The sequence below is a fragment of the Geotrypetes seraphini genome, chromosome 7, assembly GCF_902459505.1.
Source record: "Geotrypetes seraphini chromosome 7, aGeoSer1.1, whole genome shotgun sequence".
In the NCBI taxonomy this organism is placed as follows: domain Eukaryota; kingdom Metazoa; phylum Chordata; class Amphibia; order Gymnophiona; family Dermophiidae; genus Geotrypetes; species Geotrypetes seraphini.
This window is the reverse complement of record NC_047090.1, coordinates 7,317,053-7,344,658: the sequence shown is the minus strand read 5'-3', so window position 1 is coordinate 7,344,658 and position 27,606 is coordinate 7,317,053. Positions and strand designations below refer to the sequence as shown.

At 42.8% G+C, this 27,606-nt stretch overlaps 1 protein-coding gene across 4 annotated transcripts in view; it reads left to right on the top strand.

Annotated features, from left to right (window-relative positions):
• NTF3 (neurotrophin 3) overlaps positions 1-27,606 on the top strand; it is a 212,218-nt gene that overhangs the window by 82,182 nt on the left and 102,430 nt on the right. For 2 of the 4 annotated variants that reach the window (XM_033950725.1, XM_033950726.1), the window contains exon 2: positions 22,583-22,837. The gene's annotated coding sequence lies outside the window, so the exon portion shown is untranslated. Of the gene's footprint in view, positions 1-15,388; positions 15,615-19,931; positions 20,084-22,582; positions 22,838-27,606 lie in introns of those variants that run through there. The other 2 variants (XM_033950722.1, XM_033950723.1) reach the window with 2 other exon arrangements.

Sequence of the window (27,606 nt, the reverse complement as noted above, 5' to 3'; positions counted from 1 at the left end):
AGAAGTTGCTTGTTACTTCAAAAGAGGAAATAGGATGCAACACAGTAAATGAAAGAGAAGGGAAAAGAATAGAAGGGATTCTGGGAACTCTTAACTAAAGAGCTCACAAACATGGAGGTCTTTTTCTAATCTGGATTCAGCTGCAACCGTTTTGAGAAAAAAACATTCACAGTCTCGTAGTTATACAGTCAAATCCTATATAGGTGACTCAAAGCTGGATAGGCAATTTTGAGGGCAGATCACAGGCCTGTGCCTAAACGAATTAACGAGGTGTTAGCAATGATCAACTGCTGTTAATTGGCAGTCACGAGGAGTGAGCCACGGATCTGCCCTATGCCCTATTCTGTAACATGCAGGCCTAAATTTTATGGCTCTACGTTAGATCCAATTGGCTTTTGACACCACCTATGACTCTCAATGTTGCCTCTCTGCTGTGTGTGTCTAGACCAGACATGGGCAACTCTGGTCCTCGAGGGCCGGAATCCAATCGGGTTTTCAGGATTTCCCCATTGGATATGCATTGAAAGCGGTGCATGCAAATAGATCTCATGCATATTCATTGGGGAAATCCTGTAAACCTGATTGAATTCCGGCCCTCGAGGACCGGAGTTGCCCATGTCTGGTCTAGATTGTCTCAACATTTTTAAACCATATTCACACAGGTAAACCAAATCTTCAGATGTGCCTCCTTATGGCTTTTTTTTTTTTTTTTCATTCTTCATTGATTGATTTCTTTGATTTTGCTCTAAAGTGACTTCTTCGATTTTGTAACATGCTACTAATATCATTTTTTTCAAATTCCCTTATCTTTATCAGATATGCTTTTATGTCGGCCGGGGATCTATTCTATAAATGGCACAACTTAATCGTTTAGCCTAATTGATGCTAATTGGAATTAATTAAAAGTTACACGCACAACTTGGTAGGTGCATTCTATAACGGGCTACGCATCAGAGAAGATGGTGTGAATCTGCGAAGAGGGTGTGGCCAGGAGAGGAGCATGGCCGAATCATGGGTGTGCCTAAAATTTATGCGACGCGCTGACACTTAGCGTGGTTCTATAAGATGCGTGTACCTTTTATGGAATTGGTGAGACCCGTTTCTGGACAGCACTGATTTTTGGGGGGCGCCATATAAAGAATATGGCCCTTAGGCCCAGATTCTTGAACCAACGTCGATATCGGCAGCCACATCGGTGCTGGTAAAGATAGGCATGGGAAATGTAGTCCTGGGTTTTCCGGTGCCTCTCTGCTTGATTTGTGCCTATGTAGGCACTTTAGGCAGTCTAATGCCACTTGCAGCACTGGCCACACCTACTTTGATATTCGGTGGCATAAAGCACCTAGGTAGGGACGATTCCGGCACTGATTTTCTAGGTGACAGTAGGTGCCTCAAAACGTAATTTTGATGGCATTTCTAATGGAGTTATGGGCATTTACTAGCACCTAGAAAATCTGTGCCAGTGTGAGAATCTGGGCCTTAGTGCCTATTAAATCCATATTATCTAGGAAGCACATGTTAAGCAGAAAACGCAAGCTGGATAACCCTTCCACAGTGGCATAGTAAGGTGAGGGAAGCCGTCCGGCCCAGGCACTATCTTCCTCGGGGGGGGGGGGGGGCCGGCACCCCTCCTCCTGTCTGCCCCCCCTTCCCACTTCTTCTCCTGCTGTGCGCATGGCCCTTCCTTTTCCCCCATACTTTATTAACTTCAAGTTACTGCCCGCGTCAGCTTCAGGGCTCTCTCTGATGTCACTTCCGGGACCTGAGCTTAGGAAGTGATGTCGGAGAGACCGCCGAAGACGACGTGGGCAGTAAGTTGGTGGCTGCTCAGGTACAGTGAAATGGTGCACGTGGCGGGGGAGGGACACCACCGCTCTGGCCGATGCTCATCCCTGCTATGCCAATGTCCTTCCATGCCCATTTTGTGTTCATGGCATGCCCCCCCCTCCCTTACATTGTTAAAAGAAATGCACGATTAGTGCATGTGGACAACAAATTAGCACATAACGCTTTAACGCATTTTCTGGTAAGTCTTTTCTTCCGTGCTTAATGCAGTTTACTAAAAGGGTCCCATAATTTTTAAAAGCAAGCCCTGGCTACTGCCAGAACCAGACTTTTAAGTCATTCTAAAGATGATTAAAAATTCAAACAGTAATATATAATTTTGTGTGAGCCTGAACTTTTTATATTGAGCAATATGAATAATATGTTGTTGGAACTAAATGAAGCAACTTCCACGGAAACATCTATAATTGAAAGGCTCGGTGGTGCCAAATACTTTTTGGCCTCTGAAAGGCAAACAGCAAGCAAGAATTGGGTTTTTTTTACAACACAGCAAACGTTTTAGCAAGAGGTGCTTTGCAAAAACAGAAAACAGCTGTCACAGCCTGTAAAAAGACATTCAAGGCACGGGGAGCCCCCCCTAGATGAATCGCACTCATCTACACAAATACGCATCTTGGCCCCGATTCTATAAATGGCGCCTACTAATTAGCCGCTATGTGCCGTGTTCTTTGCGCCTGTCAGTGGCTTAGTAAGGGTAGGAGGGACTTTGGGCTTTGAAAAGCTTGGAACAAATCGCTGTCGGGGGGGGGGGGGGTTTCGGATTTTCCAAACGGAAAATCTGGTAACCCTAGCCACGCCCACAATGATGTTAGGTAGCCTAAAGCACCTAGAGAGGCCCAGTTCTGGTGTTAGAGACATCATTTCATCCCTGGCTGTATCTTCACAATGAAGGTTTCTTTCTGTTTATTCCAGTTAAGCAGTTTTTCTAGTTTTAAAGTTAGTTTAAAACTTCAAATGCAAAGTCACTTTTAAAGGGCCAGCACTGTTTTCTTGTTAAACTAGTCTCTTTGGCCTACCCTAACTCTAAAATGATCTAAAATGCAAATCACATTAGCATACACTTGGAATGAATGAGGTACGGTAGTAGAAATACAAAATCATTAATTCAAGGTGTTGCTATTTAAGGATTAGGGTTATACCATCAGGTCTGGACAGAAGCCAGTAAATACCTGACAGTAATTCCTTTTGCCCAAGGCTTTTATCATTACCATAAAATGCTCAACTTGTATGGTTAAATCCTAAGAAAGCAATACTTTTCAATCCTATCCTCCTTTCTTCTGATATTTTTCTCCCCGTGGTTTTAAACAAGGAGATTCTCATTCCTTGGACTTCTTCCAACCTTGATTCTTGTGTTACTGACACGTGTGAATGGTATTTCTACCCCCTGAAATGACTGTAGAACTTATTCTTTAAGCCAGGCATGTCACAAACAGGAACCGACTTGTATGTCGTTTCCCCAATAGGCAGATAATCGGAGAAAATCAGGTCCATCGTCTGTTTTTGAACAGATTTAAATGACACATTTGGGGAAAACAGTCTCTATTTTTACTTTCATAATTGGATACCAGTTTGCTTTTTGTTGTGTTTCCTTAGAGAGGACACATTGGCTTAAAGACCCAAACGGAACCATAATTGAATTTGTAAAGCTATGTACTATGGAATGAGGGTGTGTAAACAATGAAAGCCACACAGAGCTAATCTGATTTTAGCAGGCCACAAACTTTTCCACATACATTTCTAGATCTGTTGGGGGGAGGTAAACGAAACAGAGCTGAGGCTGCAGGTTCAGTGGATAGTGTTGACACTTAGCTGTTATCCGAATAGCCATGTGGTTTAAGGAAAATACCCTTTTTGCTGCCTTACGTGGAACCACATATATACCCTCTAAGAATTCTATAAATGGTGTGCACAGGGATGCATGTAACTACAAAGAGAAATTATAGAATAGTACCACTAAAGTGTTATATTATAATGGATTTATAGCCTGCCAACTCCCTTAATACCATTAGGGTGCATAATGTAAATACTTCATTAGCCTTTGATTGCCACTTATTTGGCAATATTAATACTATCTATTCAGTCATGTCTGACCCTTGGATTCTTTGTAGGCCAGTCCTCGCCATGCTTCCCTGTCTTCTTTCATTTGCTTGATGCTCATTCCCGTGTCATTCATGATGGTATCCAGCCAACAGGCCTTTGGTTTCCCTGCTTCCTTTCACCACTGACCAATCTGAGTAGCACCTCTTCTTCTAGTGAATTCGCCCTCATCATATGTCCAAAATAGGTCAGTTTCTGTCTGGTAATCTTGCCTTCCAGGGACAACTCTGGGTTTATATGATCAAGACCAACTTTGTTGGTGATCCCAGCTGTCCATGGGATTCGTAGAAGTCTTCTCCAGCACTACAGCTCAAAGGCGTTGGTTTTTCTTCTATCTATTTTTGTGAGTGTCCATGTCTCGCAGCCATATGTCATGATTGGGAACACAACAATGGCAGTGATCAGTCTTTGATGATGACTGAGATGTCCTTGGAAATATTGGTCCATGCTTACCATGGCTGCACGCACCAGTGCTAATCGACATTTGCTCTCTGCTATCGAACTGCCACAGTGATCAGTGAGAGACCCAAGGAAAACAAAGCTGTCAACCACTTCTATTTCTTCATTGTTGATCTTTATTTGGACTTTCTTGATGGCAGTAGTCATAATTTTGGACTTCTTGATGTTCAGGTAAAGTCCCATATTCTCACTTTCTTCTTTCAGCTTCTGGATCAACTTCTTGAGGTCCTTCTCACTTTCTTCCTGTAGAGTAGTATTATCAGCTATCAACAATTGGCCTTAACTGGCACTATAGGCTTCAAATGATGCATAGGGCTAGCAAATATGATCATATGTCTCTCTGCTATTGTGAAATCTTCACTGGTTACCAATTTATTTCTGCATTCAAGATTTTTTGTCTAGCACATAAAGTGTTTTTGGGCAATTCAGCCTATTAACTGCCTTGATACTTCCACACGAACTCTTCAGTCTATGGTCAACTGGTTCTTCCCTCCCTTTCATCTACTTATTATGAGTCCATCAGATGGTGCCCTCAAGTTATGGAATGCTCTACCTCCTGCTACTAGGGGAGCAAGGTCATTCAAGTCTTTTAAGTCTGCCTTGAAGATGTGGCTTGTATAAAAAATTTCTCAGCCAAATAAACTTGTAGTCTCTGTCTAGACCAGTGGTTCCCAACCCTGTCCTGGAGGACCACCAGGCCAGTCTGGTTTTCGGGATATCCCTAATGAATATGCATGGATATTTGCATGCCTGGCACCTCCATTATATGCAGATCTCTCTCATGCATATTCATTAGGACTATCCTGAAAACCCGACTGGCCTGGTGGTCCTCCAGGAGAGGGTTGGTAACTGGTCTAGACTATAATTAATAATTGTAAAATCTACAAGATACTAACCTATTGATAAAACATTACAGTAATCTAATTGCATCAGAACTAAAATCTATGTGAAAGTTTTAAACTGGTTAAACAACAACTTTTTGAACCAGGATTTTAGGGGGAAATCCTTTAAGGGGCACTTAACTTATGCCCCCTTTTATCAAGCTGCATTAGGGTTTTTTTTTTTCATCACAGGCCACTGTGAACGTCGGAGCTTTTACCGCTGCAACCTGCAATAAAAAACCTGAATGCAGCTTGATAAAAGGGGGCCTTAATTAGTAAACTGGCTTCAAGAATGAGCTCTAACAAGCTGATAATTATTGAAAAAAAAAAAAAATTAATTGGGAGATAGGCACCTATCTTCTTAAGCGTGAGTCTACAAACCTATGCGCCTATCACATGGTGTCTAGTGGTGCGTAACACCAAAGTAGATGTGTTTATGGGTGAAGAAAGACTTAGGTGCCACTATGCACGATTCCCTAAAGGACTTGGGCACCTATAACGTAGGTCTTTAAAACCCTGGCCTTCATTACAGGTGCCTAAGTTTTAGTTAGGTGCGATTCTGTAATAGGCACCTATGTGTGATTGACATGCAATGAGCATCTATCTTTTTGAGGTGCCAATTACAGAATCTGGCCCATAGTTTCTTCCAAGGCTCTGTATAATTATCCTCACATCTAATTTTGCAAAAGATATAAACAGGATGGAGTTGGTCCAGAGGAAGGCTACTAAAATGGTGCGTGGTCTTCGTGATAAGGTGTCTGGGGACAGACTTAAAGATCTCAATCTGTATACTTTGGAGGAAAGGTGGGAGAGGGGAGATATGAGAGAGACGTTTAAATACCTACTTGGCGTAAATGCGCATACGTCGAGTCTCTTTCATTTGAAAGGAAGCTCTGCAATGAGAGGGCATAGGATGAAGTTAAGAGGTGATAGGCTGCGGAGTAATCTAAGGAAATACTTTTTTACAGAAAGGGTGGAAGATGCATGGAACAGTCGCCCGGAAGAGGTGGTGGAGAAAGAGACTGTGTCTGATTTCAAGAAAGCGTGGGATAGGCACGTGGGATCTCTCGGAGAGAGAAAGAGATAATGATTACTGTGGATGGGTAGACTAGATGGGCCATTTGGCCTTTATCTGCCGTCATGTTTCTAAGAAAGTTCCACCAATCCGCAGCGAGGTAAGGCATCGAGGACAGCACTTCTGTACAATGAATTCCTTTCAACAATGTAATAAGGATGATCTACAGTACACTGATGGGTGAGATTACTCGAAGGTGCAAAACTAATGGATGGACCAAAATCATAATAAGCTGAATATTGACCCTGCAGCAGGCAAATATCACTTACAATTAGGCAATAAGCTTACAGAATTAGTGGAATAATGTACGGTCATGATGCCATGATGTTTTCTTTCTAACGTTATTAAATTCTTTCCTTACCAAAACATCTCTACATTATACTCATAGTTCTATCATAAGATATACCCCATTTCTTAATTGGTACAATATTACATTTTCTGTCTTTTAGACACTTTAATTATTCATTTTGTCTTTTTCTTAGAAAAACCCATCACCATTTCCATGCTATGATTTATCCACAAACACTTAGGAAATATTCAGATGCGTCTCACTTTATTAAATTTCCACTTTGTACTAGCAACAATCTCCATCCTTAGAAGGATTTAATTAAGTTTAATTGAACAAAGGAAGCAACCTCTCTGTTACTTCATCTGAACTACTGTAGAAAGAAATGCTTGAATTCAACGTGTCAATATCGTACAACACTGTGTAGAGATTTCCACCATGGTAAATAAGTAATTTGGGGTTTAATCTACTTTTCACAGCTTGCAAACAACAGGATAAAAACAAACTACAAATGGCTGATATTAGTGATATTAATCCAATGCTAATGTCCTCCAAACTTTTACAAAAGCTGAGCTTCTAGAGTAGGGTTGAACCAATGACCTTCAAAAACACTCAGAGGGAAATCAGTCAAAAATGGTATTAAATAGCCACCAGAAGATAAAAAGACTCGGCTCAGCACAGGACTGTGTTTTGGCACTCAAAGCCTGCATAGTTAGAGAATGGCACGGTGACAAAATTCATCACCGTCCCCGTCCCCGTGGGTAACCGCGGGAAACCATCTTCATGTCATTCTTTAAGGAGAGAGGGAATGGCCACAACCACTGACCCGCAAGCTTTGCTTTGAAGAATGCTGGTGTAGAAGGACTGAGGATGAAACAGACACTACAGAATGACAGTCTCTGGTATCCAGAGCAGATATTGTGATGTCATAATGCCTCATTCCACCAGTGCCTAAGAGCCAATCACATCAGTGATGTCACAACGGCTTCATTATCCTTGGCTCACATAAGAGTCAGAGTATGAATGGCCACAACCACTGACCCGCAAGCTTTGCTCTGAAGAATGCTGGTGTAGAAGGACTGAGGTTGAAACAGACACTACAGAATGACAGTCTCTGGTATCCAGAGCAGATATTGTGATGTCATAATGCCTCATTCCACCAGTGCCTAAGAGCCAATCACATCAGCGATGTCACAATGGCTTCATTATCCTTGGCTCCCATAAGAATCAGAGTATGAATGGCCACAACCACTGACCCTCAAGCTTTGCTTTGAAGAATGCTGGTGTAGAAGGACCGAGGTTGAAATAGACACTAGAAAATGACATGGGATTATTTTCCGCGGTTATCTGCGGGGACGGGAACGGTGATTAATTTTGTCACCGTTGAATGCTGCTAAGATGAAATCACTATGACAAGAGAAGGAAAAAGGCCATTAGGTCAACCCTACTCTCTCTGACTGCATATTCTGTATTTAGGCCTGCTTTTATTTCCTAATTTAAAGCCGAAAATCAGTCCTAAGCTCCTAAAGTTTTTGTAAATAGGATACCATGCTATCATGTGCACTCTTATCTGTATAAACATCTGAAATCACATGCCCTAAATGTAAGGCCTGGGCTTTGACTGGTGTTTGATTTTGCTGGCTATGTCTGCTCTTGGGCTCTGTGTTTCTGTGTCTTGATCAGTTCTACAGGGTCTGGGGTATTTTTGATGTCTTTAAGCTTGTTTAGGGTTACCAGATATCGGTATTTACCTGGACAATTTATAGAGTGTCTGGCTGAGTTTTCAAAACCTGGGAGTTTGTCCAGATATTGAAAACCTTGTGGCTTCAGGGTTGCATCTGGAGAACCTCTGCACATGCAAGGATATTGCGCAATGACACTGCACACATGCGAGGTTTGCGTGAGGCCGGGGTTGGAGGGCGGAACACGGTGGGGCTTGGATGGGGCTGTGGGAGAAACAAGGAGCGGCCAGGGCAGAATGGGGGATGGGGGTGGTACGAATCCTCTTTTGATTTTATAAAAATCTGGTAATCTAATGCTTGTTTCCTGCTGGGTCATTCCTTCGTGTTTTCATCTAAAAGTTTCCATCCCTCTTTCTTCAGACAGAATTTTTTTTTTTTAAATGTGCCCACGGACTTCCCCACCAGAATTTAAAATTGTGTCCAACGGACGTTCCTGACAAAATTTAAATTTGTGTTAGCAATGAACTTTCCCGCCAAAATTCAAATCTGAAACCAAGTCTTTCCCGCCACACTTCAAATTTGTGACCAGCAAACTTTCCCGCCAAAATTCTAATTCATGACCAACAGTCCTCCATTCTCAATCAGGTCAGTGGACCCACTATACAGTATATAAAGACAAACTGTAGACCTCACAGTATACCCTGAAGAAAGCCACAGTATGATGGCTGAAAAGACGGTTCTACCTATGCAGACGTGATGAGACCCATACAACAGCAACAATTATAATTTTACCATTATCAAGTGAGCACCAACTGCCACCATCATGTAGGCTTGAATACCTGAATGTTAAACTGCTCATACAACCTCCATTGATAGATGGTATATAAATAATTAATAAACTTGGAAACTAGGCTCCGCTCAACTGGTAAGTTCCTCCTTTCTGTGATCATCTCTTCAACTGCCAACTCCAATCTCCATCCCTTCTACTTTGCTGCACCGTATGCTTGGAACAAGTTGCCCGAATCCCTACAGTGGGCTCCGTCTCTGGCAGTGTTCAAGGCCCAGTTAAAAGCCCAGCTCTTCGAGAGTGCTTTCAACTCCTCTTAACTTGGGTTCTGCATCCTCAAGCCTATATGTCACCGTACCTTAAGAAAGATATGGCGAGGCTTGAGAGGGTTCAGAAAAGAGCGACACACTTGATAAAAGGTATGGAAAACCTTTCATACGCTGAAAGATTGGAGAAACTGGGGCTCTTTTCCCTGGAAAAGCGGAGACTGAGAGGGGACATGATCGAGACATTCAAGATAATGAAGGGAATAGTGTTAGTAGATAAAGACAGGTTGTTCACCCTCTTCAAGGTAGAGAGAACGAGAGGGCACTCTCTAAAGTTAAAAGGGGATAGATTCCGTACAAATGTAAGGAAGTTCTTCTTCACCCAGAGAGTGGTAGAAAACTGGAATGCTCTTCCGGAGTCTGTCGTAGGGGAAAACACTCTCCAGGGATTCAAGAAAAGGTTAGATAAGTTCTTGTACACAGGTAAGGCTAGACTCAAATAGGGCACTGGCCTTTGACCTAAGGGCTGCCGCGTGAGCGGACTGCTGGGCATGATGGACCACTGGTCTGACCCAGCAGCAGCAATTCTTATGTTCTTATGTATCATGCACATATCTTGGAATTACCTCAGGGCACCACAGCGTGCCACATGGTATGCCTTTTTTTGCTGCAGTAAGCATACATTAAAGGTTACCACAGCTTTGCAAAAGGGCTCCTCAATGATCAGCACAACCTGCAGATCAGTTGTCCGTCAGAAGAAGCCTCATTGATTCAAACTTCCACCTTCCAACTATACCCTTATTGCTTTTAGGCAATTTTTCACAGAATACCGCATAGCTGGAATTTTGGAATTGATATAAACCTATATAGGTGTATAGGTCACCCGAATTTGGGTACAGATCCCAGATTCACACTTAAACTAATTAATGAATTAAGTGCTCATAATCAATTATTGGAGTTAATAGATTCTATAAATGGTGCCTGGTAACATCTATATTCTAGACGTTGCTTGGCATGGTTGTGAATCTATCACTAGGCACCATTTAAAGAATTCCACCTAGTGGTGCCAAGGCATCACAGGACATCCTGGAGGTAGATACCGGTATATTGGGCCAGGTTTTATCGAGCCTAATTTACTGGCACCTAACTCAGATGCCTAGCGAAGCCTAAGTCAATCACGCCTATTCTCCGCCCCTAACCACGCCTACTTTTCAGATAGGAGTTGAAAGATGCACTAGGCACCGTGCAGAATTCCACACCTACTTTTTAAATTTAATTGTTTTAAATTAATTATTCAATTAACTTCAAGGGCATGGTCAACTACTGACAGTACAAGATTAAGTGGAGTAGATGTATATCAAGTTTTATTTGGAACAGATAATAATAAAATAAATGATGAAAAAATATACTAACGCAATTAACACAAATAAATCTCAAAACGTCTCTGGTTGGAGCTGATCTATGAATCAATGTCCCTTGAGTCTCTCAAACCAGTTTGGGAGTACAAGGAACCCAAAGCTGGCATATTTGTAGAGCTTCCTTTCAAATGAAAGAGACTTGCCTCATGTGCATTTATGCCATGTAGGTATTTTAACGTCTCTATTATACCTCCCCTCTCACGCCTTTCCTCTAAAGTATACAAGCCACAGCACTCAAACAGATAGGATGTTAAAAGACGCCAGCAATGAAAAGGAATAAGAGGGAATGATGCACGTAATGTCTGAAAACAACAGATATACACTGAATTATTCTTAAATGAGTTTTTCGAATGCCAACGTTAAGCAAAACAAGCTGTTCCAAATAAAACCTGATATACATCCAGTTCATCTACTCTACTTTAATCCTGTACTGTCAGTACAGGACTCTTGTTTTGTGGTTTCCCTTTTCAAGTGGAGTATTGAGGGTTTTTTTGTTTGTTTTGTGGTCAATTACCACTCCATTTAAGCTGATTGTTTTATTTTAGGTTAAGTGCAGCTTTTAGTTAGGCGTCACTAGGCGGTCTCATTTATAGTGCCTAGTGGTAACTAACTAGGGCCCTTAATTGGCAGCGAACATGCCTTATGCCTTATTCTAACCCAGAATAGAGAAAACGATGGTCGATAAAGATCAGATTTTGTGCCTTTCCAGCGATTTTCAGTTGGGTTTGCCAAGATATTCACGTTATTCCAAATTTGCAAAAGGATCCCTGAGGAAGGCCTGTTTTGCCGAAACATGACCCATGTTGGGTCTTCCATGACAAATGTGGACATTGTTTTTTAAAAGGATTAACTGAATAATAAAAGAAGCGTCAAGAACATTGCTTTTCCACAGTTTCGTTTCTTTTGGCATCCAGTCTGCCCAAAAAGATTATGAACAGAAGATCGGAGGTACCAGTTTGTAGTTTATTAATCATCCAGATAACTTAAAAACAATCCATGAAGGGTGTATACAGTCACAAGTGACCCTCAAGATAAAAACCAAATAATGTATAAAATACAAATAACCCAACACGGGTTGTGTTTCGGCAAAAAAAAAAAAAAAATGCCTTCCTCAGGGGTCTTATAGGGCCCTTGACTGTCTTAAATATAAAAGCATAAAAGTCACAAAAAAGTCCAAATAGTTAAGAGACTTTTGGTGCTATTTGGATTTTGTTGGTTTGCCATCCAGTCTACCCAACAAGGTGGCCACAGTCGAGGCCCACCACTCTGCGCAGGCTCCAGTCACCCATGCTTAAACCCTGAATGTCAAGTCTCCACCATGCCAAACATATAGGCAGCCAAACATTCAGCCTTAGTTGACACTATTGCCTCAAGTCATGTTGTGTTTCCATCCTCTTTCTGTTTAGGCCTCCCCTGTGTCTATCCCACTCATTTTTGACTCTACCACCTATCCTGGGAGGACGTTTAAGGCATCTTCTACCCTCTCTCCCTGCAGCTTCCATTCATGTCCTCTCATTCTACCTCCCCTATGGAGGATTTAGGGAAAAGCCAATTAGGACAAACAAATGGAAGGCCTAAATGTATAAGCATAACTTAAAAGATGGATTTTCTGCAGAGAAGTTAAGCTTCCAAATTTGGCTGAAAATAAGGCAGTAAAGTAGGAGGCTAATGAGGGAGAATAAATTGAAGAGCTCAGCTATTTTTTTTTTGGGCTTAAAGAGCTCAATTTTCAGATATCAATGCCTTTTTCCGCTTTAGTTTTTGCAGTTTTTATTTTTAATTACGTGACAATTTTGGAACTGCTTTAGATGTAAAGCTAATGATTACTTCTGCACCAGGAATCAGGAAAGCGGTGTTATTTTTCTCTGTGCTGCAAACCCCACGAGGAAAGCGTGTGGCTAGGCTGTTGCGTCTGATTTTAACATGGACAAATAAAACATTGCAGTTTTGTCCGCAAGCCCTTTCCCTTGTTTAAAAGCAGACTACGAAAGACAGATCATATAACCCTTCTATTATAGAGAGCTACATTGGCTACCTTTTGAGGAGAGGGTGCTGTTTAAGTTTGGATGGCTATGTTATAAGGCAGAGTATGGCGTGGCTCCAGGGTATTTAGTTGAGCATTTGAATTTCTCCAGTTCCTTGTGAATAGCAACAATATTTGATTTTCCATCGGGTAGGGGATGCCATTACAAAAGATTCTGTAACAGATTGCTTTCATATAGAAATTATAGAAAGGGACAGATTCTTCAGCCTATTGGGAACTACAAAAACAAGGGGGCACTCGGAGAAATTGAAAGGGGACAGGTTTAGAACCAATGCTAGGAAATGTTTTTTCACTCAGAGGGTGGTGGACGCCTGGAATGCGCTACCGGAGGATGTGATAGGACAGAGCACATTAAGGGGATTCAAAGACGGATTGGACAAGTTCCTGAAGGATACGGGGATTGAGGGATATAGATAGAGGTAGAGATATGATCATGAAAGGGCATACAGAGAAGAAAAATGGGAATTAAAGGGATATAGGATACGGGGATTGAGGGATATAGACAGAGGTAGAGATAGGATTAGGATAGAGGTAGAGATAGGATCATGAAAGGGTATAGATAGAAGAAAAATGGGGATTAAAGGGTTATAGACAAAAGATCACTTACAGGTCATGGACCTGATGGGCCGCCGCGGGAGCAGAGTGCTGGGCGCGATAGACCCCCCTGGTCTGACCCGGCAGAGGCAACTTCTTATGTACTTAAGTTCTTAAGAGGGCTGCTGAAAAGTTAGCCCAACCAACAAAGTTTCCATCGAGGGCCATAGACGTAGTTCAGTGATTTTCCACTTTATTTATTTATTTTTTTTCATTCCGTCGGAAAAGTACAGAATGAAAAAAGTTGAAAAATCGCTGGACTAAGGGTTTCTCTTACAAAGGTGCGTTAGGGCCTTAATGCGTGGAAGAGCACGTGCTAGCCGCTACCACAGCCTCTTGAGCAGGCGGTGGTTTTTCGGCTAGTGCGAGCCAATCCGATGCGTGCGCTAAAGACGCTAGCAAGCCTTTGTAAAAGGAGCCCAAAGTCTATAGCCCTCGATGGAGACTGCCCCATCTTTGTTGGTTTTCAGCGGCCCTGTACGTAAGGGGTTGCGACGACCAGAGTACTGGCAATTTCCAGCATCAATAATGTTTTGTGTACAAAAAAATGGACATTGCACATCTGGCAAAATGCTAATTTTCATTTACTATTTCGAATGCCACTAACAGTACGAAAAAGGAAGTTACAGACCATAGGACAGAAATGGATCTATTGGATTTGATTTTTGTTGAACTTTCAGAGAATTCATTTCCTGCCCACACCATCTGGAAGCAGAACAGCAGCAAGCGGCCCAAATATTTGTGTCCGCTGGCACCCGTCTGTAGAGTAAAATGATTGAGGCGGAGGCTTTTACCTTTGCAATCTGCTTAGCATTCGCATGTGCCTCCAACAATATGGTCTAATGGTGACTTCTGAGAAAGACAATTGAAGGTGGGAGACCGAGAACAACAAAGATTCAAATAGCCAGCTGGGGTCCTTCTGGCTCTAGAAAGGTTTGTCCATAATTCTGAGTCATTTGTGTAATCTGGGTTCAGATCAAAGCTGGAATTTGATAGCTGATGAAGATTATACGAAAAATGCATCGACCAAACTCATGGAACAGTCTAGAAGGCCGTGATGCAGTAATTGGTAGCACTTTCAGAATAGTGGTTGCATTTATTCTGAAATGCAGGGGGCTATAAAGCCAGAAAGTGCCTTGCTCGCTCTCTTTGATTTCTAGATGTTGGACAACGTGAGATGATGAAATGTCCCTCTGTGGACACAGACACCAGTTCTGGTGTGCTTATGTATGACAAAGAATGAAGTACAGTAAAACCTTGGAGTGCAAGTAACTTGATATGCAAGTGTTTTGCAAGTCAATTGATTAAATTTTAACTTGATATACAAGCAATGTCTTGCAATACAAATATATCCAGTATACGTACATCCCATCTGAGCCGATGGTTCTTCTCTCTGACGCTGCGGGAGTGTAGTGATTGTTCTAAACAAGCGAGGCCTTGTGATATGAGTACATACAGTATTTTGTATTAAAGTTTTTGGGTTGTGGAACGAATCGTCCGAGCGTCCATTATTTCCTATGGGGAAATTCGCTTTGATATACAAGTGTTTTGGATTACAAGCATGCTTCCCGAACGAATTATGCTCGCAAACCAAGGTTTCACTGTATACTGATCAGCACTCTGCAGAGTCTGGATCAGTCTTTACGGACTAGTACCCCACAGAAGTTGCTTCGGAAATAAAGATGGCTAAGCATTTCAGTTTCCTTAACCAGCAAATGTGTGCGGTGCGCCAGCCAGCAGAAGTAGCTGAACTCTCTCCTTTGAGCCACAGATTTACTTGGAATAAACTGGGCACGTCGGTAGATCAGAGCCTAGCCACGTCACATGATTACAGGGAGGAAGTTTTCCAAGCTTACATATAGCTACTGTTGATAGGGAAACCACTCCCTTGGCACCCACCAGGGCATCTGTATTGATTCACCACGGGCTCCCGGAAAATCTTGCCCCAGAAGAAACACTTAAATTAGCAGCGTCCATGGAGCTCACTCTATAAGGTGTTGTTGAGGTGTCAGCTGGGTTAAGGACAGAGGCAATGTGCTCTGAGCAAGCAGGAATTCCCTTTCCTGAGCTGGAGAAAAGGCAGCCTGAGCTCAATGCATTCCCTGCACGGAGGATCCCTGATCCCTGACACATCAATGGTATCAGCTTTGGAGGAAGCTCCTTTCCCTTCCTAGCCAGAGGTAAGATATTTCTTTGACAGCATAAGATTAGAAGAAGAAGGGAGGGCGTAGCTACCACATAACCACCGAAAAGAGAGAAGTATGAGAAAAGGAGAGTGACAGACTCTTTATCACAAGGGGACAGTAACAGGCGTGGAGGTGAGAGAGGGGAAAAGCAAGTCCCAGCAGCACCGGAGGTGAGCAAGGACCTCGAGTCTGCAAGTGAGAGCGGAAGAAAAACTGGAAAGGAAAGGTTTGATCTGGCAATCATAACCGCCAGATAGGTTCATTCAGTTTAAAGTGAGTGATAAGAGAATCCACTCTTTAGCTGGACATCATTTACCAGGATGTGCTGGGAGATCGCTTTCAATGGAAGCCCCAGACTGAAAGGAAACTTTGATCTCCGGTGGGCTCACCTTGTGATAGACTGCGGAGCAGATGGTACTCTTGTGACAAATAGTTGAGAAGTGTGGCAGGGGGAACTGAGCACGAGTACAGCGGACTGAAAGACAGGATGAAGTAAAGCCCAAGACATCAGGTTGCATTCCTGCACTTCAGCCGAAGAAAGGCACGAGAAACTTTGAGTTGCTTCCAAAATACTTGTACAGGAATTTGGTGTGGGGGGAGGGGGAGAACAGCTAGTGTGTGTACATATATATATATATATATATATATATATATATACATACAGTCAAACCTTGGTTTGCGAACATAATTCGTTCCAGAAGCATGCTTGTAATCCAAAGCACTTGTATATCAAAGCAAATTTCCCCATAGGAAATATTGGAAACTCAGACGATTCGTTCCACAACCCAAAAACTTTAATACAAAATACTCTACATACTTGTACTGCAAGACCTCGCTCATTTAGATCAGTCACTACACTCCCGCAGCGTCGGAGAGAGAAGAACCATCAGCTCAGTTGTGATGATGTGACGTGTGTATACTGTATGTACTCGTATTGCAAGACCTCGCTCGTATAGAACAGTCACTACACTCCCGCAGCATCAGAGAGAGAAGAACCATCGGCTCAGTTGTGATGATGTGACGCGTGTATACTGCATGTACTCGTTTCAAACAGTCACTACACTCCCGCAGCGTCAGAGAGAGAAGAACCATCGGCTCGGTTGTGATGTGTGTATACTGCATGTACTTGTATTGCAAGACATTGCTTGTATATCAAGTTAAAATTTGATAAAATGTTTTGCTTGTCTTGCAAAACACTTGCAAACCAAGTTACTTGCAATCCAAGATTTTACTTGTGTGTGTATGTATGTATATATGTATATATCTTGCAAAATAAAGTAGGATTGCTCAGTTCCACCTGTATTTATAATGAAAAGAGAAGTCGTCCGAAGCATAATGTGAAAGGGCGATTAGCACTTTGCAGAAATAACACATTTTCGTTCCTTACCGACATTTGTAACTTCGTCAATTTCTGCCCCCAACGATGTTGATGGACTTTCTCTTAATGAAAATAGCCCCAGTCGTGTGTTGCAGTGGAAACAGGTTGTTTACCTGTACGTAAGGTCATGGCGCGGCTTCTTCCACTCTTTGCTACTCCAGTTCCACTGCTTGTTGGACATGGGCCAATAAGCTCTGCCTCCAGATACATCGGGGGAGGGGGGCCTTCCATTGAGAGGAGGGGGAGGCAGAAGGGCTGAAATATCATAATGGGGACACTTAGCAAAAAAAACCTCTGCTCTGAAACTGTAGCTGTATTTTTTTTTTCCTTTTAATGTAAATGTTTAGCATTTCTTAAATATGTGTGCATGTAATTTTGTAAACCACATAGTTTTTATGCGGTATATAAATTTTTAAATAAATAAACCACTAGGCTATATTATTTACATTTAAAGAGCAGTATAGTAGGTAAATAAATCCATCCATACAGGAGGGTCCTCCTAACCTGCGTATGGATGGACAAACGGACAGGTAGATGCCTCATTCTGGTGAAAGCGAAGTGTCTGAGGACTCACATTTCAAATAAGCCATGCCACTCCCCTCCCCGCAGGTGTTTTGGCTCTTCCCTTTCTCTGAATAGTTCACGACGACCTGCACCATCGTTATCACCTCGCTTTTTTTTTAATCTGCGGAGCTGCTCTGGCAGCGCCAACCCCTGGAACAGCTTGAAGCCTAGCAAAGCTCATCCATGTTTCGAGCCATTTGACAGTCCTCTGTAACCTACAGACACTCAAAGACCCTATGGATCAAAATTCAGACCCAACCGCAGCAGGCGGTTTCTTTTTCCAACCACACAGATCCAGCACCGCTATCGGGAGAAGCCGCGGCACCAAATATATGCGGGCAGCACTTGCCGACGTGCAGCTGTTGTTCGTGTAAGTGGCTTATGTTAGCGCGGCACTTCGTCCTAAATTAAGTCACTTAGCTGTCTGACCTTTAGTTGCACCTGTACAACTCGCCCACTGGCACCCCCGAGACGGTGGGCTGGGAACAGTTTTGGCACTCCGCTCGCACAGCTTAGCTACATGGTTAGCAAATGAGTATCACTGTTCTTCACACACCTGAGTGAATCAGCCTTATTCTAATCAGAAAATTTCCAGCAGTAATAGCCAGAAACTGGTCCTGAAAATTATGGTTTATTAATCTTTACACCGCTTTAAATTCATGGATAGACCTTTAGCAGCCGATCAATCTTATTAGAGATACCGAGATGAAGGGGGAAGTCACATCAGACGTCTCTCCTACACTAAATAGATGGTAAAATTATAGCATGAAGCACATATGAAAACATCAATGAAACTACGGGGAAATACTTTTAAAACCAATAGAAGGAAATATTTTCTCACTCAGAGAATAGTTAAGCTCTGGAACGCATTGCCAGAGGATGTGGTAAGAGCGGTTAATGTAGATTTTGATAAGTTCCAGGAGGATAAGTCCAGAGTCTGTTATTGAGAAAGACATGGGGGAAGCCACTGCTTGCCCTGGATCGGTAGCATGGAATGTTCCTACTATTAGGGGTTCCGGAACCTTGTTACTCTTTGAGATTCCGGAATCTTGCTATTCCTTGGGATTCTGCATGGAATGTTGCTACTTTTTGGGATTCTAGAACCTTGTTACTCTTTGAGATTCCGGAATCTTGCTATTCCTTGGGATTCTGCATGGAATGTTGATACTCTTTTGGGTTTTTGCCAGGTACTAGGGACCTGGATTGGCCACCGTGAGAATGGGCCGCTGGGCTTGATGGACCGTTGGTCCGACCCAGTAAGGCGATTCTTATGTTCTTATGACATCATTCACATATCAGCTGGACCTAGAGGGGTTTCTGTATTTAGGCCATTCTCAAACTAATCCAAATGGAAAGATTTAAGAAAAGTCTACTCACACGCTCGTTGACCTAACAAGATGTTGACTTACCTACCTGCACACCTGCCCCAAGTATCTCACGCAGAATGGATGCTCCAGGAGATAGGGCCTGATAAGAACCCTGCTCTTACATCCAGAAAAGTGAACAGCCTGAGGGAACTCTGATCTCAGGCTCTGGGGACTGTAGGGGTGCAGAGGCTCCACCAGATACTGCAAGTGAAATAGGAAGGTCAACATTCGTTCCACAGATGTAGATATGTGTCCCTGAAGATAGCCTCCCTGGCTCAAGGCATTACATTACATTACATTACATTAGGGACTTCTATTCCGCCTATACCTTGCAGGGAGAACAGCCCCAGCTTTTTCAGTCTGTCAGTATATGAGAGGTTTTCCATACCTCTTATCAGAGAAGAGCAACTAAACTGATAAGAGGTATGGAAAACCTCTCATATACTGACAGACTGAAAAAGCTGGGGCTGTTCTCCCTGGAAAAGCGGAGACTTAGAGGAGACATGATAGAAACCTTCAAGATCCTGAAGGGTATAGAAAGGGTAGACAGGGACAGATTTTTCAGATTATGGGGAACCACAAGTACAAGGGGGCACTCGGAGAAATTAAAAGGAAACAGGTTTAAAACAAATGCCAGAAAGTTCTTTTTCACCCAGAGGGTGGAGGACACATGGAACGCGCTTCCGGAGGCTGTGATAGGCCGGAGCACGTTACAAGGCTTCAAAGAAGGTTTGGATAGGTTCCTAGAGGATAAAGGAATTGAGGGGTACAGATAAGAGTAGCGGTAAGTTATAGGGATAGTCTGGGACCATTGCTCAGGCAATGGGCCTGATGGGCCGCCGCGGGAGCGGACCGCTGGGCGAGATGGACCTCTGGTCTGCCTCAGCGGAGGCAACTTCTTATGTTCTTATGTTCAAGGCGGATTACAAAAGAGCTAATTGGACATTTCCAGTGAAGTTACAACAGTATTGGTTGTTGTTGTTTTTTTTGTTTTGTTACAAGGGAGGAGAGGTAGCTGGAAGTCCAGATTGTTGCCAAGAGCATCGGAACGGCAGTCGGGGAAGAAGAGCAGTGGAAACACAAATACATAGATGTGAGGCCACATGTGCTTGGTACAGGAGCCCAGCCAAGACATCACGTTGAAGGCACGAAAGGTACGTGTTTGGGGAGAGGAGAGGAGAAAGCATAGGTCAGTTAACCAGGGGCAACTCACACACTGATAAGCAAATGGTTGGTCAACAAATTATTGTTGCTGCAACTCTTATTTAATTGCACAATTATAGTATAAGAATCATTTATAAGACTCACATCATGGCTACATCCAAATCTGCAACATATAGGTCAACAGACATTACTTTGGGGCTTATTTACGACAAAGAAAAAGGTTCCAAAAATGGGGCAGATGGGTGTTTCCCCACCAAACTCTTCCACATCGCTATTTTCAAAACATATTTTCTAGATGGATTTCTACGGTGGTCGTCTGCAATGTTTCTAAATCTGAAGGGTGCCTGTCGGAAGCGTGTTTGGATGAGACTAGAGTGGGCTTATGATTGGACATTTTTCTGCAATAATCAAACATTTTAGAAAACCTTCCAAAACGTCCCCAAATTCCACTGTACCCACATATAGGTGACACCTGCAGGCATAAGGGCTATTAGAATGGTATACAGTTGGGCCCAGTAGGTTTTGGGGGCGTTTTGGAGAAATATATATTTTTGGAAGAAGTGTGAGATAAGAGAAGGAAGGAGACATTTAAAAACCTCGATGACATAACTGCACAGCAGACAGGCCTCTATCAATTGAAAAGAAGCCCTGGATAAAGAGGCATAAATGAAGGTGAAGAGGGAGAGCTTTAGAAGACTTATTTCTTTTGGGAAATATGGAACAGCCTCCAAGTGGTGGTAGAGACAGTGGCGTAGTGAGGGTGAGAGGCGCTCATGGCGGTGGTGCCCCCCACCCCACTCCTTCCCTGATCCTTCCTGCTGCGCTCGTGCACCTGCTTCCCTTCCCTGTATCCTCTAGTTGCTCCTCGCGACCCCTAATGCGCGACACCCAGAAGCGACGTCAGCAGGACAGACGACACGGTTGCGAGGAGCATGTTGAAGTGAACAACCAGAGGTACGGGGAAGGGGGCACACGCATGGTGAGGGGCGGAGTGGGAAGAGGTGGGGGGTGGGGGCAGAGAGGAGGAGGGGTGCCGGCGTCCCCACTAACATGGCGCCCGGAGCGGACCGTTCCCCCACCCCCACCTTGGTAGAGACAATGAGAGCTATCTTCATTTAAGAAAGCATGGAACATGTTTAGAGTAACATAGTAAATGATGGCAGATAAAGACCTGAACGGTCCATCCTGTCTGCCCATTAGTGATACTCGTTTAAAAAAAACACATGATTTGATTAACTTGTCTCTTCCTTGATACTTCTGGGCCGCAGACTATAAAGTCTGGTATTGTCCTAAGTTCCAAATGCTGAAGTTGCCATCTAATCAAGCCATTGTGACATCACTGATGAGTTTGGCTCTTAAGCATTGGTGGAATGAGGCATTATGACATCACAATCTCAGCTCTGGAATGTTGCTACTCTTTGGGGCTCTGCCAGGTAACATAGTAACATAGTAAATGACGTCAGATAAAGACCTGAATGGTCCATCCAATCTGCCCATTAGTTATACCCATTAAAAATACATGATTAGATGAACTTGTCTCTTCTTTGATATTTCTGGGTCATGGACTGTAAAGACCACCTGGTATTGTCCTAGGTTCCAAATGCTGAAGTTCCATCTAATCAAGCCATTGTGACATCACTGATGAGTTTGGCTCTTAAGCATTGCTGGAATGAGGCATTATGACATCATAATCTCAGCTCTGGAATGTTGCTACTCTTTGGGGTTCTGCCAGGTAACATAGTAAATGACGTCAGATAAAGACCTGAATGGTCCATCCAGTCTGTCCATTAGTTATTCTCATTAAAAATACATGATTAAATGAACTTGTCTCTTCTTTGGTATTTCTGGGTCATAGACTGTAAAGGTTCCAAATGCTGAATGCCGTCACTCCAGCCTATCCAACCATCCCGTTGTTTGCAGGATATTTACCGTAAAGTCTGGCCATTAACATCCTCCAAAGTAGTGGAGTTCCCATTGGTGCCCACCCCAGCCCATCCTACACCAAATATGGGACAAAGACCTTGCAGGTCTGTCCAATACCGGCCTTAGCTCTTTAATTTACATCCTTGAGGGAGAAGAAAGGATTACTGAGCTAAGCATTGGTGTAGATCAGTGGTTCCCAACCCTGTCCTGGAGGACCCCCAGCCAATCGGGCTTTCAAGATATCCCTAATGAAAACGCATGAGAGAGATTTGCATACCTGTCACTTCCATTATATGCAAATCTCACTCATGCATATTCATTAGGGATATCTTGAAAACCCGACTGGCTGGAGGTCCCCCAGGGCAGGGTTGGGAATCACTGGTGTAGAAGAGGAGACTCAATAGGCCATATGACTCATCTACTGTCATTTTCTGTCTATGCACTAGATCAGTGCTGACCTTCTCATGGTAAAGGGATGCATGAAACCTGATAGAAGACTCCTGTACCATATTCCATACCGCCTGAAAAAATTAGGCTACGTCTAATTTTGTATCATTACTTTCTAGATCACATTAATGTCCAGCTTGGAGCTCGTCTACAGGGATGTGAGGCCTCTGGACACATCAGAGAGATCAATGAAGGGCTTTCTATCAATCCCTGATCAGTCTTCGTCTACTAGACTATCTTAAACTTCTGCACAGTCTTCATCTTTGTTCAGCACAAGTGAGGAGGGATCTAAAGATGTGAAAAAAGGGCAAATACCCCCTCAGCACTGTCCCAGAAGGAAGAAGAGGATAAACTAGAGCCTCTACAAATTTGGGGTAAGAGCTGTGCCCTTTATTTGCCTACATCACACTTTTCTATTCTCGCACCTGCTGAGACTATCAGGAGGTGCAAGATGGTCTCCCTATAGGCCTGGTTTTCATATTTGATTTTGAAAGGAGAGGCTATGAATTTTCAGGCTCAAAAGAGCCAAAAAAGATGAACCATTCCACCAACACGATGAACAGGTTCGACACATCACCAAGTTGTGTTCTAATTGTGGACCGTACATTCTAAATTATTGTAGAGCCTTTTGTCAATTACGTATAGGGCAACAGGAGAAATACATGTTTTTCAATAAGATATAAATCAGAGGACGCCATTTAAAAAAAAAAAAAAAAAAGAGTAACATCACTTGGGAATTTGTCCATGTAAGCAGCAGCACTTATAAACCATTGACATGTACCAGGGGGTGCTGAAAAGTTCTCAGCTCAACCAACCCACTTCCTAAATTGCGAGCGTTATTTTGTCACGAGCGGAAAAAAAGTGTTATTTTATTTTGTTACGTTCCAATTTTGACATTGTTTCAGATCATTCATTGAACCATATCCAGGTCATTCTCTTCTCGGTACCCAGAGCTGAGATTGTGATATCATCAAGCCTCATTCCACCAATAAGAGCCAACCTCATCGGTGATGTCACAAGGGCTTGATTGTCCTATACTTTTACTACATACGAGGGGGTGCTGAAAAGTTCTCAGTTCAATCAAGAAGAGAATGACCTGGATATGGTTCAATCAATGATCTGAAACAATGTCATAACAGAGAATTTGGTTTCTGCAAATTGGCACTTAATGAAATAACGTAACACTCTTTTCAGCTCCAGTGGCAAAATAAGGCTCAGAATTTAGTGAGTTGGTTGGTTGGGCTGAGAACTTTTCAGCACCCCCTGGTATGGTCTCTTGACACAAGTGCCACCACTAAGAGCTGGATTTTACAACCTGAATGTCCAAGGGAAGCCAATGAAAGAATAAAGTTCTAACTTCAAAGTATTTGCATTTTGAGGTTTTGTGTTTTTTTTAAACCCTGCGGAGGTAAGCCCAATTCTCCTCTCCGGTTCGCCTCCAATGCCAGATCCAAAAAAGAGGACAGTTGGCAAATTATCTGCTATTCAGTGCTGCAATGCCAGGTAAATGGTATTGCCACTATAAAATAGAGAATTCGCATCTGCTTTTAAGAACAGCCTAAGGCAGGGGTGTCCAACCTTTTGGCTTCCCTGGGCTGCATTGGCTGAAAAAAATGTCTCTGGGGGTCGCACAAACACGCAAACGCTGCAGAAAGACAGAGGAGGGAGCCGGCAAGACAGTAAACACCCGGGGGCAGCAGAGGAAAACACTGCATCGCCCTTGACCGGGGCTGCAGGTTGGACACCCCTGGCCTAAGGCATGCCTAGGACATACCTCCTTGAAATCTCTGCATATCATGCTCTGGACCAAATTTATACATATATTCAGGATGCCTGTTCCAAATGTATGAAGCAACAAGGTGGAAAAAGGTTAAGTCGGGAGGTGGCAATGGAAGAGAAGGACACAGATTTGGGCTAACATACGAACAGGATTTAGGAGGAAGAGCACAGAGAGAGAAAACAGAACATGCATAATGAGGACTTTGCAGAGTGAATGAATTTGAAGCATAGTAGATGTGACAAAGGGTTACGTGTAGAGGATGGGAAAAAAATTATCACTGTTTCTGCCCCGTACCCATCCCCATCCCTGCGAGTTCAGTCCCTGTCCTGGCCCTTCCCCATGAGCTCAGTCCCCGTCCCTGCCTCACAAGCTCAGTCCCTGTCCCTGCCCTGTCAGATTCCATCTGCACAAGCCTCGAATAGTTATGATTTTATACTGAACTTATTTTATTAAAGTATAAAAAGAGACAATATTCTGTACAATTGTCATTTTACAAACACAAATAATACAGAGCAAGGATCAACAAAACCCCTGTCTCCCCCTCCCTTTCACAAATATCCCCTCCACTATTGTGAAAACTGAACAAACCAAATTACTAGAGAATGCTACACAGAAAAATCAACTAACAGAAAACTTCAATCACACATGGCAGGAATAGTATTAGGGGAGAGCAACTAGGGCAACTGCCCCCTGGTCAGAGAGAGCCCTAAGCCAGCTGGAAGCTAAAGAAGCACAGCCTGGGCTTTGCGGTTCCCAGTTATGTCTAATACCAGCTCTAGCAGGATACATATTTCAAATCTGAAATATTCTAATCACAAAATATAAAATAAATTTATTTTTTTTCTTTTTGTTGTCTGGTAATTTTATTCTTCAAATCACATTGGTCTCAGGCTTTGGTTTTGGGTTCCTTCTGTCTTCATCGTAGCATGGCTGGCTCCTGAAGGTAAAATAGGCGCAAGAGGAGCTGGGGAGGAGATGCCGAGTCTGACACGGGCACAATTTTTTTTACTACAGGAGCAAGACTTTTTACCGCTCCCATGGGGCGGTAAAAGGTCTTGTCCCCATTCCCAAAGGGCGGTGAAAGGTCTTGTCCAGTTGCAAATGTCTCCATTCCTGCAGATTTATTGCAGTGACCACGGTTTACCACGGTAAACGGTCCCCATGTCATTTTCTAGTTACATGGTCCTAGCAATACTTAAGGAAGATAGGCCATGTAAGTGAATGCAAGGAGAAAGAGGGCTCGGCAGGAGGCCCATGAGAAGCAGAGTGCAGTAGTCCATGTGTGACGTCATGAGACAAGATGAACGCTTTGGAAACATGTTCAGAAAGCCATGTAGGTGCCACCTGCAGCCATAAGAGCTATTGGGGTTGTAGACAGGTGGGTATTGGGGGGGGGGGGGGGCGGCTCACCATTACCTAAGGGAATTCTGGTGAGAAGTTTATCTGGCACCCTTTTTGTGAAGTTCACAGCAGTGCCCTGTTGCCAAGTCTAGATGGCCAGTCCATCACAATATTGGCCTCTCCCATACCCAAATGGTCTTGTTCTGTACATTTGGGACTTGGATGAATTTTTGGTCAAAAATGTGCTATAAAGATACACATACTGGTGGTCTGGACGATTGAACGCCTCGCTGTACAGATAGACGATTTTCGTAAAAAAAAATATTTTGGACGCTTAGTGATTTGCCTTTCGAGAATGGACATTTATCCACTGCCGACTTTGAGCATTTAGCGCCATGCATCCAAATCGGACTTATACATATGTCTTGATTATGCCCCTCCAAGGGTCATATTTACAAAAGAGCCCATGCGATTGAAATCCTTTACAACTTCTATTCTATTGCCTTCAAGCTCAAAATCGTCATCATTTTCCACATTCACGACCTTCGTCTTGCTTATGTTCAGTTCTAATCCCATGTTAAGACTTTCGGCTTTGACTTTTCTCAGTAGATACAGCAGGTCTTCGTTGCTGCTGGTGATGAGCGTTGTAAACAAAATAACAATGGGTCTTATATCCTGCAATCACCCAGCAAGCTTGGCTCAGGGCAAATTACAAACCTCAAAACCACTAGTAGAGCACTAGGATAGATATTTAAACCTTAAAATAGAATTAAGAAACATCTTTAAAAAAGATAAAATTCAACTTTTTACAAAACCTCACATATCCATGTCTTGGTAAAGACTTCCATCTCAAGGCTGCTTGATATGAAAAAGTAGACGAGATCCTTTTAAAGCTTACACCTTTGAGGGAAAATTAAGCATCAATTGATCAAAACTTCATAAGGTCCAACTAAAATAAGGACAATTTAATACAGATACTAATCAAACTCATACAATAGCAAAAAAATAAACGTGCAAAGTTTACAAAATCTAGCTTCCATTGGAAGCCAATGAAGTTTAATTAAGAGTGGAGTAGCAGGGATACCCTGAGTAAGCTTGATCATTCCCTTAGTAGAAACTTCTGCATAATATATCTCATATTACATGTACCATGAATGAGAGGTATTAATAAACATTGGAAATGAATTCTCGTGTGTGCAAAAAAGCCTTAATATACGGTTCTGCCACTTTTTCCCTCATACCAAGTAGACAGATGACTGGAATCCCTTTCAACATACTGAGTCATAGGATTTGTTACCTTTCATGGAGCAGTATGGAAACAAAATGGTTCCAAAAAAATTCAAAAAAAGTCACCATCATTCTATTATTTGCAAATTATTTTTCTAGGTGAATACTTGATAAGCAGTAGTATCATATTAATGTTTTAACAAATGCCTTCTTCATAATTACATACGGTAATTAGAGTACTGAACGTACTCACGAGACTTCCTATCACCTGTTTTGCCACTGTGGATCGCTTCTCTGTAGTGTTTTTAATCCGTCTTTTTACCTCAGAGATAGCATCCTGAGGTCCTATGATAGTGTCTTGGCATATTCTACCTGGTTACCCAATCCCATTCAAGTACAATATCTTGTCATGACTAACCACTCTGAGTCTTTATAAACCATTGGCATTAGTCACAACTCTTACGCAAACCCGTCTGAAGTATTTCCCTTCCTTGGAAACCTTTCCGAACGAGCAAATTAAAAATGTTTCTCCCTCCCCCCCCTTAATTGAACTCACTAAGCGTGAATGGAAACGTGGAACACTCTGAAGAATTAGAGAAGGCAGAGCCATCACCTGAGACTTGGGAAAGCTGTTTGTTTACATTGTTTAGTAAGCTGTTTCTATTTTAACGCATCCCCTTCCCTTGCCAAAGACTTTTTCGGGAGCGAATTATCTTAAAAGCCTAAGGGATTACTCCTACTTCAGTTCCCATTAGCAAGACCGTCACCAAGACAGCCCAGGGATGTCCTGCTCCC